The sequence below is a fragment of the Triticum urartu genome, chromosome 5 (assembly GCF_003073215.2).
Source record: "Triticum urartu cultivar G1812 chromosome 5, Tu2.1, whole genome shotgun sequence".
Taxonomy (NCBI): Eukaryota; Viridiplantae; Streptophyta; class Magnoliopsida; order Poales; family Poaceae; genus Triticum; species Triticum urartu.
The window spans coordinates 210,854,257-210,865,014 of NC_053026.1; the positions used below are offsets into that span (position 1 = coordinate 210,854,257).

The 10,758-nt window shown below is 42.5% G+C and overlaps 1 long non-coding RNA gene across 1 annotated transcript; it reads left to right on the forward strand.

Moving 5' to 3' along the window:
- Nucleotides 1-6,207: 6,207 nt before the first annotated feature.
- LOC125508427 lies at nucleotides 6,208-9,732 on the forward strand. Its single transcript, XR_007283462.1, has 6 exons — nucleotides 6,208-6,953; nucleotides 7,041-7,096; nucleotides 7,181-8,433; nucleotides 8,508-8,584; nucleotides 8,658-8,723; nucleotides 9,447-9,732. It is a non-coding gene; the product is annotated as an uncharacterized LOC125508427 (long non-coding RNA).
- Nucleotides 9,733-10,758: the final 1,026 nt, after the last annotated feature.

A 10,758-nucleotide genomic window follows, 5' to 3' on the forward strand; every position in this document is an offset into this window, starting at 1 on the left:
CGGTCGAAATCGATATAAAGATTACCGGAATCGGATGCATGGTTTGCAAATGACAAGCAAAACAAATATGGCACCGATCTGCGATTAACAGCACAAGGCCATCTAAATGCATCAAGAACAACAAGCTACTGCACTCTAACATAACAACAAATCACATGGCAGGGATCCACTCAAGATGCTTGACAAAATATGAACACTGAGCTACGGCTAATTCACTCAATAGCAGGTTCAAACAAGCATGGCAAAAGTGCAAAAGATATCATGTTACAGACTTAGTGAAATGAACAACACGCCAGGAATTTAACATCAGGAAGCAATGTTTAGCGCAAGATAACAACATGCTACAGGAACATATCATGGAAAAGCATGGCATGGCATGAAGCTACTCAAAGCATATAACAAAAATCCCTTACTGACCTTAAGCCAAAAGGGATCAGAAAATACAATGGCAACCATGTGAACATAGCAACTTTCGTTAACAGATTCAGACTTAGCAGAAAACTGGAACATGGCAAAACAGATATTAAGTAGGCATGTTTACGAGCTCGATGGATTCACCACAAGGCATTGCATGACAAACTAAGCATACACCCAGCAAGTAGGCATGGCATAGAAGCTAAACATGGCAAGAACAACAACATAGCATGCATGGATCAACTACAAAAACCTCGGCAAAAATGCTTAACACGTAAACATTCTGCCAGGAACATTTTATAGCAAAAGTAGAGCTCGATTGAGTCATGCTATGGTGCTCCATAATTTCAAACAAAGACATGGATGGATAGAGCACAACCATATCTACAAAACATCCTTACTGATCATGCTCAAAAGAGGCATGGATCACTCTGTAGCAACATGAATACATGGCATAAAAATATTAACAGGATAAAGACTTAGAAGATTTCTAAGTCCCTGAAATCGGCAACATTACGAGAGCTACTTTGCATGCTTGTGCTAGTCACCACAGAGATCACAAAAATACATGGCATACACCCCTGTAAAGATGGCATGGTATACTTCAAAACACATGTAGGGCTCAAGTTCATAGGAGGCACACATCAATCATGGCAAAAATGACAAATTTCCAATTACTGATAATAATCTGAAACTAATATAAACTAGCACTCTTGCAACAGCATTTAGGGCAACAAGATGAGCTCAAAAGAACATGGTGCAACGGGATGAAATGAAGTACTGGTCGAGACGAACAATTTGATATACTACACGTCCAAAACGGAGCCACGGATGCGAAGATATGACATGATGAAAATGCCCAAAAATACTGGGGATTTAGCAAAAATTATACCCTCGCGAAAAGTCAACCCGGGACGGGGAGATCCGGGACGGGGTGGATCCGGATCGGGACAGTGGCGTTTGGATCGGGGGACGGGTGGATCTCATCCACCCGCCCGGATCTGGCCGGAGCGGATTCCGGTGAGTTTTGGAACTCCGGCGAGAGGCGGCTCATCGGCGTGAGAAGGCAGGGCGCCAAACAACGGACAGCGACGGTGTGCGCGAGGCGCGGTGCGCCGGCAAGCGAGCAGCGGAGGAGCGGGGCGGCGAAGCTCGTAGAGGAACGGGGCGGCGCGGGCACCTCGTGAGCGGCGGCGGAGCAAAAGGCGGCGGCAGAGATGGCATCCGGCGGGCGGCGTAGGCGCGGCGCTCGCGGCCGGGTCCTGCAGGCGCGGCGAGGCAGGGATCCGGGCCCGGGCGGGCCGGCCTCGGGCCCCATGGGCCGTGGCGGGGAGGAGAGAGAGGCGCGGTGAGGTGGCGTGCCGTGGTTGGGCAAGGCGGCGGTGGAGCTGACGTGGCACGCTGCCATTGGTCGGAGTGAGGTGTCCGGCGGAAATGTCCGGCGCAGTTCGCGAGGAGGAAGACGCTAGGGTTTCATATGCGCGGAAATTTCGGAGGAGAGCACATATTTATAGGTAGAGGGAGCTAGGAGAGTCCAAATGAGGCGCGGTTTTCGGCCACGCAATCGTGATCGAACGACCGAGATGATGGAGGGGTTTTGGTGGGTTTTGGGCCACTTTGGAGGGGTGTTGGGCTGCAACACACACACGAGGCCTTTACGGTTCCTCGGTTAACCGTTGGAGTAACAAACGAAGTCCAAATGACACGAAACTTGACAGGCGGACTACCGGTTGTGAACCAAGGCCGCTTAGCAAGTCTCGGTCCAATCCGAGAATGTTTAGCACCCGCACACAAAAAGAGGCAAAAGGAGACACTGGAGGACATAGGAGCGCCAGAATGCAAAACGGACAACGGGGAAAATGCTCGGATGCATGAGACGAACATGTATGCAAATGCGATGCACATGATGACACGATATGAAATGCATAACACGCAAGCAAAAGACAAGGCAACAACAGCGAATAACTGGAAGACACTTGGCACATCGGTCTCGGGGCGTTACAACACTCCACCACTACGAGAGGATCTCGTCGCGAGATCTAGAATGGCACTGGAGGAAAAAACAGAGGAGAAAGAGAAGAGGTATAACTAAGTTGCCTCTTTGACAAACAAGTGAGACCAAAGAGCCTTGAGAGGTTGAACAAATTCGAGAAAAGAAAACAACGAAGATGACGAAGTTGAAAGCACTCCGTTAGAAAAAGTAACAAGGAACATTATGAGAACCTTGTAGGTTGAAAGCATAAGAAAAGGGTTGCAATGGACGAGAAGTACATGCAAGCACTCCGGTTGAAACGAGATGTACAAGGGACGATAAGGATCAATTACGATAAGACTCCCGTTGGAAATGGAAAGCATAGACTATGAACTTCGCGAAATGAAAGCACTTGGATGCGACTCCGGTTAGAAGAGGAATAATAGACACAACACTCTGGTTAAGTGAATAGGCATGGAAAGAACACGATCCTCACAACTTGAGATGATGAGAGAAAAGAGCATCATCACAATGCCTCCGGAATGAATGAGAGAATGGAATGGAATGAACGAAGGGAAACAAGATCTTGAGAGAGCATGCTTACAACAAATGCTAGAACGGAGTTGTTGGATATCAACAACGAAAAGAATAAGCTTGTAGTGGGCTTATGGAAACATCTCAACATTATGAGGTGACAAACAGCCACTAAAGGAAGCTATTGATTTGAGTGAGAGCACCAAAGAGATGAAAAACTTCTTTTACCGCGAGAATAGGAGGAAAACTTGGATTGTCGATAGACACCACAATTAGCACCTTTCCTTAGGGAAGGCTTTAGGTGAAAATAACCCAAGATAACTCCAATGAAGAGATTGATGGGTTTAAATATCTCATTCTTGTGAATGAAGAATGATATACTACCACCTCAAAAGATAAGGGAGAACAATTTCACTCCGGAGAATACTTGAGCTCCTCTAAAAAGAATCTTGATGAACACTTCGAGAAGGAATTAAATCCTTAAAGAAACATCATGTAGAGCCCCCATGAAGAACTCCGGTAAACAAAAGGATAACGAAAAGAAAGAGAAGTTGACAACACAAGGTGAAACCTTGCGATGATTTAGATGAAGCTTTGCGACGAGATAAAGTGGAAGCTTGGAACTCCGGAAGAAAAGATAAAGCATCTCGAACCGAGAATGTGATATGATGAACCACTCCGGAAAGAAGAAATTAGAATGCTTGGATGAAAAAAGAATAAGAATTATGTTATGCGTATCCTTCACCAATTTAGATTGATGACAAGCAATGGATTTGGCCTAGTACTTATTCTCGTAGAAAGGATTAAGATAGATATAGTGCAAACTTGAGACGGTCTTCGATGATCCACCGGTAGGATGAAGAATGAATGAATTGATATGATAACGAAAGAAGAGAATATTGAATGAACCATCGTAAGAATTGAAAATGAGAGTAGCAAAGGCACAAATCATCAGGTAGAATTGGAAAACGAATGAAGATACTCGAGAGTATTTCGATACAAGTGAACGAAGAGATCACGAGCTGATTAGAGAATACTTGAATGATGCACCGGTAAGATTTAGAGAAACGAGAGCTGGAAGCTGGAATGAATAAATCTTCTGAAATGATGGGCTCCGGGAAACCAAACTGAAAATACTCCTGAATTGCTCCGGATAGTGTGAAAAGAAATTCTCACAATCAAAAATAATAATTATGAGAGGATGGCATCGAGCTAGAACCATGAATCTCTGAGAGAACGGATAAGATATGGAGGAAAAACTCTTCTTTGGTCTTCAAAATCCGAGAATGACGACGAGAAACACCACCAAGAATTGTTGAGGCACTCTGGAATTAAAATTGGAAAGGTTGAACCAACAATGAAAAGAATTTGACAGATCTTGGAGAAATACATATGACTGATGACAATTCATTCTTACGTCAAACTTCAAAAAGAATTTAGGATTTCTCCAGGAAAATTAGAAGAGTTAGGTAAGATCCTGGACAAAGACCTGTGGGTTAGGGTCCACTCAAGAGAAACACCATTGAAATGATTACTTGAAAAGGAGATAGCATCGGTTGAATAAAATGGCTTGAATAAGATAAGACCTCGAAATAGGTTGAACGGATCTTGGATGACAAGACGAGCCTTCTGAGATATCTTCAGCACTTCGGAACAATAGAATAGCGAGAAGTGGATGATTATGAGGTGCAACAGCATGGGAAAGCATTCGAAATGAGGAAAAGGGATATGATCAACACCAAAAGCTTGAATTGAATCCACCGGAGAAGATAAAAGAAACGAAGAATGATGAACTTGAAGCTCCGTTAGCATCTTCTTGAGAATCACCGGATAAGAATATTGACGGAAAAGAATGGAGAGGCTTCCCATCCATAAGGTGGATACTAGATAAGAAATCCGAGTCCTTGAAGAAACAAGGGTGGGAGGGTGGGAAAACAAAGACAACTTGGGACCGACGGAACAAACACCGTTGGAAAGAATTGAGAATTGATCTCGCGAATGTAGGAGTGATCGGATCCACTTAAAGAGAAAACACGCCGGTTGAAAAGGATTGACATGACAATCTCGATTATCATGAAGGATTGGTATTCACATCGGAGTATGAGAACACCGGTTCGGAAAGGAATGGAATCAACACTTGACTTTGAAGCAACTCGAATACCACAACTGAAAACAAAAACAAAGGATTGGCTTGCAGAATAAGCCGGAACAGACATATGATAGAGATTTTGTCCGAAGTTTTCGTGGTGGGGCCTACATGGGCTCGATCGTACAGCACCATCATGTACAAGGCAGTGTACATGACATACAAAGCGTCCCAGAGTCAGCATAGCCAAGGACTCTTTAAGACACAATGAGACCACTTTAAAACCAACCGTGGATAGGCGGACCACTAGACGTCGAACCCCAACCTCATATCATGCATCTATCGGAAAGATATCCTAGGAGCTACTTGAATTCCCACTTATAAACTCCCGAAACTTTCCAGTTATGCAATCAGGTGTTGGGGATACAGGGGAAGCATAATATCTCACCCAAAGCTAGCAAAACCTACATCCAGATGTATCCATCCTTCAACACATAACCAAGAAACCTTCGGAAATCATTTACCTCAACCTTCGAAAAGCATCCGTTATACGAGTTATGGCAATACTCCCGAACTCCCGCCCAGTACTAGGTGGCGTCGAGGTTATCTCACCAACAACTGCATAAAAGAGATTTTCTATGTCGGCGAAACTCAGGTATTCTAGAATTGCAACGATAAAATTGTGACGACAACACCTCGGAGCTCAACTCCCCGGAACACTGCCACAGCCCCTAAATGTCAGGAGGAACCAAGAACAACGTTCTCGTCACAAAACCATCGAAACAATTCCAAGATACCCGCGTGATCCTAAAAAAAATTCGTGAAATTTGAGGAGAGAAGAGTCAAAACTCTACGTCAGGAGGCCTCACTAGAGCGATGAAGGGACTGAGGAGTAAAAAGAATCCTACTCTCCGATATATATAATCCTAAATGACTCAAAACATTTTTCTAGACTCAACAACGCCAGCGATTCGATCAAGCAGGGGGCTCCTAAGTCGGGGAAGGCTCTGATACCAACTTGTAACACCCTCGATGTGGCTATATCTCCCACGTGTCGGAGCACGACTTAGATGCATAACCGCATTGAAGGCAATGTCGCAAGTGGGGTAATCTTTACACATCCCATGTACTGAATAAGAAAGAGATACAGGGTTGGCTTACAATCGCCACTTCACACAATACAAGAATAAAGCATTACATCAATCAAATACAATCAAGGTCCAACTATGGAACCAAAATAAAAGAAGACTACCCCTAATACTACAGATCCCCGATCGCCCCAACTGGGCTCCACTACTAATCAACTGGAAACAAGACACTACTACAAAAACTGGCATTAACGACGATGTCCCAAAAACCCTTGGTCGTTAAACAACAAAGCGAAGTCCCCACACATTGAAATAGAGCCTATGTAATAGCTTCAACAACCACTGGTCTACCCATCGCTAATTGAGCGGCCGATAATGTTGTGATATGGGTTTTGCACGTAACAGCGGACATCTATTTTTTTACATAGCAAATATCTATTTTAATCTGTGAGGATCCTATCTCCCTGCGCCTCTTTCTCCTCTCATCCCGCGAGACCTTCATGGTCCATAGATCGCATCTACCTTCTGCTCTATGCCTATCCGCATTGCATCCCTCACCTCGCTAGTCTCCTGGACCATGGCTTGTCCGCGATGCTGCCTGCATGTCGTCAATAACCTCGACCCCGGTGCGGCCGCACTGCCGCCTGCACATCGCCTGTCGCCTCGACCCCAGCGCAGCCGTGCTGCCGCCTGCACGTCGCTGGTAGCCCCGACCCTGGTGCGCGCGTGCTGTCGCATGCACTTTGTCGGTCGCCTCGACCACGGTGCGGCCGCGCTGCCGCCTGCACGTCGCCCGTAGCTTCAACCCTGATGCACCCACGCTACCGCTTGCTCATCTCCATCCACTCTGCTGCTACAGGTTCGTTGGTGTTCCTCCTTCCTCTGCTTTTTTTCCTGTTGCAGGACCTTCATGCAATGTTGCTGATTCTAATTACTAAATATGTAGGTAGAATTTGGTACTTATGTTTTCAGAAATTTTGATGAAGTTCGACCATATATTAGGTATTGATTGGCCGATTAACTTATTAGTTACATAGTCAACTAATTTTTGCGTGCCCATATCAATTAAGCTTTGTATTACTGTAGTGAGTACTCCAGTGGTCAAGATGGATGTTCACCACAACCATTTACCACCATGTGGAACCAGAAGTCCAGTCAGTGGTTCAAAAGAGAAGGTAAGACAAAGGATTCCAGAATAAAGTGTGTATGTAGATGCATATGCATGTACATATCAGTATCTCTGTGTGAAGATGTTAAACATAGCTATTTATGTATCTCTGTGTGAAGATGTTAACATAGCTACATAGTCAAATATTTTTTGCTTTCACGAACATGATATGAGTGAGCTCAACGTAGGCTTTTTGGCACTATCACATGGTCGAAAATGTAACATATTTTACTAGCTATGACAGGAGTAGATTCAGATGTTGTGTTCAAATTCGAGATAGACTCCTCTGCACACAGACCAATGGGGTGGCTATCCTTTTAGAAGAAGGGGATAATAATTGGTAATACAATAGAATATTATGCCATATTGACAGACATAGTCGAGCTGCAATATTTAGATGGAAGGCGTGTGACATTATTTCGTTGCAACTAGATTGACGTATTTAACAAAGAGCATGGAATGAAGTAAGACAACAAGAATGGAATCATTAGGCTTAACCTGCAGTGTTTGCTTTAGACAGATGAGCCTTTCATTCTGGATAGCAAAGTTTTTTTAAAAAAATATTATTAAGGACAAACTTATAAAAGGATGGCACACAATTGTGAAAAAATCCATCACGTCATGCTTATAATGTACCACATGGACAGTCCGATGATATACCCTCTGAACTTGAACCTGGCAATAGTGACAAAGACGACTTCTTTCAAAAATTAACAACAACGTCATGTAGAAAGAGAACAACATGAGGCCACTAGTTTATTCAAGTCTTAATCTGTAGTATTTGATTTGCTTCTTATATTAGCTTTTACCTTATTAATAAACAGTGACACAAGTAGTTCTGTACTTACTTTATTTGATTTAGCATTCACTTATTTAACTTAAATTGTACTTTGTATAGCCTTTGTGCACACTTCAACCAAACGCTATATATATAGACACACACACACATGTTATCACAGTGAGTCATCATAGGTATGGAAACTTGACAACATTAGCTTGGGAAAGATGCTTTCACAAATGAATAAGTCTGGACTGGTACACAAAGGCATTGCTAGGCGGACCTTCGTGGAGAAATCAAGTCAATTAGCAGATTTCAGCAGAAAAGGGTTACCCACAGGCTCAAATGCAAGATGCGGAACTGTGAAAAAAAATTACAAGTTAGCTACAAAAGGTACTACGTAAACATAAAAATATTATTCAGCTATCTTATAATCAATGATATAATGTGGTTACTTGTTTTCATAGATGGAAACGATGCGCTAACAAATACACCAATCTTGTTTAGTACAAATTGGGATGCAGGTGATTCCAAAAGTGAGTCTGTAAGTATCACGTACTAAACCAAGAATTGTTTCTATGCTTTATTGTCTTCAAGTAAATCATAATATATTGCAGCTATGAATGATCAAGTTGATGCCAGCAATGAAAGTGACATGGGAAATTCAATGGATGAATTCTATGGTATGTAAAATGTATTTATTTCATCTTTAATTCATCTACTGTGTTGGCCGATTGGTTGTATATTTTCAAACACTGCAAATGGTGTAGATGAATTAATAGGTAATAAAAATCTAGAAAGTGAAGAAGTGTAGGGCAACCATGGCCTTGCAAGGAGTTTTTGGTCAGTTTCATGTTGCCTCTTTATTTGATCTAGTAGTAAACCTTCTAGATAGATAATTTGGGAATTGGTACACAATTTAACTTCTGTTGTTTTTATTCCAATAATATAAGATCAGTATGGATAGTCTATTTTCTAAGACACACAAGAAGGGTACAACCTTTGTTGATTGTACAACCTCCGCCAAACACGTAAGACTTAATGTAACTGTAATAACTTCAATAATGAACAACAAGTGTATAATTCCTACTTAGAGATAGAAGTAACTTACTGTTGGCGCTCCAACAACAAGTGTACAATTCCTACTTAGAGATATAAGTAACTTACTGTTGGTGCTCCAGACACAAACTAAGACCATAGTTTAACTCGAAGAAAAGTTCAATGGCATGGTGTAAGAAGTTTCTGAAATTAAGTGACTTGTGTCTGGTAGTTCTCTAAGTGATAGTTCTCATGAAAGCCAACATGATCAAGTAAGTTGCTATTATACATTGATTTTATATGTTATTACACTTTGTGCCAATTTATTCACATGGGCTGACTTCCATAAACTACTCAACATTTTGTAGGATTGATGGTCCACCGTGATATATAGAAGTATCAAGTATCAGGAGGCAGTGTAAGAGCTGATGAAGAATGGTATCCATTCGAACAATGATGGTGTCCCTCGATTGAAGATAGATAAATATTATATTTTCTAGTTGTCTCGTTTTCCAAATAGATATGATCAAGTCCATTGGTCATATAAGGATTGCTTTTGACTCAAATTTCTGAAATGATATTTTTTCAGAATTGTATGTCAGAATATTGGTATTTCTATCTATTAATGAAAGAGGCTATGACCCTTAGAATTCAGATTCTTTTGTGTCTATATTAATGTAGATCTTAATATTGAAATGTTGGGAGATGTATAAAGTGATTGCTGAACAGAAAGTTATACTAAATATAAATGATTCCGAAGGGAATAGAGTGGTCGGTAATCATACTTTGGTCAACATGATAACATTATTAGCGACGACAAAGGTGGTCGTTAATACTACAATCATGGCCGTTATTTCCTTGGGATTGACGACGACACATCATTCCGTCGTTACAAGAATAACGACCACAAAAGATATGTGGTTGTTATACTTTTAACGACGTAGCCTACTACGACCAGCAGATTGTGGTCTTCAATGACCTTTAACGACCACAATACAACCTTTAACGATCACATATACCGTCGTTACAAACCGTTTTCCTAGTAGTGAGACAACACAACGAACACGATCTTCATCAAGGTCCTCCTTGAGCGGTTGCGTCACCTGCACGGGTATCATCGGCACCTGCAACTGGTTTTGGAAGTAATCTGTGAGTCACGGGGACTCAGCAATCTCACACCCTCGCGATCAAGACTTTTTAAGCTTATAGGTAGGGAAAAGGTATGAGGTGGAGCTGCAACAAGCACTAGCATATATGGAGGCTAACATACGCAAAAGAGAGCTAGAAGAGGAGGCAAAGCACGGTCGAAAATCTATGATCAAGAAGTGATCCTGAAACTAGCATAACTCCAACACCGTGTTCACTTCCCGGACTCCGCCGGAAAGAGACCATCACGGCTACACACGCGGTTGATCCATTTTAATTAAGTTAAGTTACAGGTTTTCTACAACCGGACATTAACAAATTCCCATCTGCCCATAACCGCGGGCATGGCTTTCGAAAGTTCAAAACCCTGCAGGGGTGTCCCAACTTAGCCCATCACAAGCTCTCACGGTCAACGAAGGATATTCCTTCTCCCAGGACGGCTCGCTCAGACTTGGAATCCCGGTTACAAGACATTTCAACAATGGTAAAACTAAACCAGCAAAGCCGCCTGATGCGCCGACAATCCTGATAGGA